The sequence below is a fragment of the Poecilia reticulata genome, linkage group LG5 (assembly GCF_000633615.1).
Source record: "Poecilia reticulata strain Guanapo linkage group LG5, Guppy_female_1.0+MT, whole genome shotgun sequence".
In the NCBI taxonomy this organism is placed as follows: domain Eukaryota; kingdom Metazoa; phylum Chordata; class Actinopteri; order Cyprinodontiformes; family Poeciliidae; genus Poecilia; species Poecilia reticulata.
In genome coordinates, this window is record NC_024335.1 from 33852955 (window position 1) to 33855221 (window position 2267).

Below are 2267 nucleotides of genomic sequence, written 5' to 3' on the forward strand. Positions count from 1 at the left end.
AACAGCATGGAGCAGACTACTGATGCCGTGACGGACACGATTCAATCCGGAAAGCGGTGTGCGCCGCCTAACTGTAGCCAAATGGCAGATGTTACAAACCCTCTTAAATTTTGTTGTGTTTTAAGTATTATTCTTGTGTACTTCATACAACCATCTAAAATCTAAGAATTTCCAAACCTACTTGGATAAATACAAAAATACAGCAACTGTACTGCTCAAATATGAGCAGGAACCATTAGATGAAATTGTCAAAATTACAAGAAAACTGGGAATTGTTTGCACTTTAGTTTAAACACACTCTTTCACATTGAGGTAGAACATTTTAAAAGAAACATCTTTTTAACAAGTGTCATCTTATGTTGTCAACATTGTGCATACTAACAGAAAAGGGTAAAGACAGAATGTATTTTTGATGAACTCGCCAAACTCTGAATTTAGTTGTATTGCAAGCATGTTTCTGTAAACACCTGGTCTATATTAAAACATCCAAATAAAATTTCAGCTGAGTGTCAGAACTCGATTACAACAAATGTGAAAACCAGCTACTGGTCTAATTGCAACAGGCGGTTATTAGAATTCTGCAAATGATACAAAATTGGAAATTGTTTACCCTTTAGTTTTTCATGCTACCAAACCTTTAGACATTGCACAGCTTTTAAGCATTGAAAATGGAATATCACAGTTTAACAATCACATGATAATACAAAATAGAGTGTTTATTTTAGCAAAGATGTCCACTACCTTTTCAAGCTTAAATAATATCCATCAACATGAAATTGCTTGCCAAGATACTGTCAAACTCTGCTCTAAATTCCGGGTAGGAACTGTAAGTGTAAGGCACATCAATGATTACTCCACTTGTGTGTGCAACAGGTCTTCTCCCAAAACCTGTTTCAGCGTTAAAGGTCACCTTAATTTCTTCTGTGCATAAAACTGATGACCCTGTGCAAAATCGCAAAATTTTTTCTAGTTTGTGCTGATCTGCATTCCTAATGTATCTTTGCAAGTAAGTAAATGTCTGCTCTTTTTGCGATAGGGACAAAGCCTCTGTTTGCAGCATGTCAACTACTTTTTTGTTTGTTGCTTTTTTAGACTCGTATAAATGAAGGACATCAGATGGATGAGACAGATTCAATGCAATGTCTTTGAAAATTTCAAAAAAGCAATCAATGATGTACTTTGGTTCTTGCAATATGACTTTATGAGCCATGACTTTTATTGCTTGCTTGATATTTTCCTGACATGGAATGCTGTGACCCCCCATCTGTGAAAACAGATCCAACAAATTGTCTTCCTCATCCTCTTCCAGTACACCATTGAGGGCCTTCTCAATGATACTTCGCTCGCTCTCTGACAAATACTTAGAGAAGGAGGACATCAAAACTTCTTCTACAGCTTGAAGACCAAGTACAGAGGCAATTATGAATGCCTTGGACAACCTGACTGAAAATATGCCATGATCAATGAGTCCTTTTGCCCAAATTCGGCCTAGTGCATTCCACCTCTCTTCAGAAAAGTCGGGTCTGAGTTTTGGCACCCTCTCCTCCTCCCCTTCACAGATCGAAGGAAGGCTTCAAGGTCCTCCTCGACGCCTAAATACAATTTGGAAAATGTATAACAAGTCCATAAATACATATTCTCCAAACAAAGCTTTCAAAATTCACAATGTACACAATTAAAACTACAAGAGTTTTAAACTCAAAGTATTTCAGCATTTCAATGTCACTTTTCTGTGGGGCACCATAAATTATGTAAGCTGCAGCGTCCGCGTGTAAGCAGTTAAGAGATAGAGAAAAAGACAGAATCTACAACAGAAAGAAACAACTAAAAGATAAAATAAACTCACCAGAGCTGCCCAGCCATCCTAGTAAAGCTGTGCCTCTCAATTCCAGTCCTCACTGCCCCCCTGCTCTGCATGTTTTAGATGTGCCTCTATTCTAGAACAGCTGATCCAAATGATTGGATCAGTGCCCCCCCTGTCATCTGATCAGCGCTCCCAAATCATCTGACTTGGGAGCGCTGGACGCTCCCAAGTCTCTGGTCCGTTAAAGCGTCCAGATCAGAGATGATTCTCTGACAGATATTGTTCTTAGTATAATTAATAATGAGCTCCACGATGTTCTCTGTGCGTAAAGTTGAAACTGTCTCGCACCAAGTGGTCAGCTGTGCGCTTCATCACAGTCTGGACAGAAACCAGCGAACTGCTCTCTGTTCTTATCAAGACGAGGCTGAGGAGGGAATCTGACATATTAACTCAGTTAAGTTTT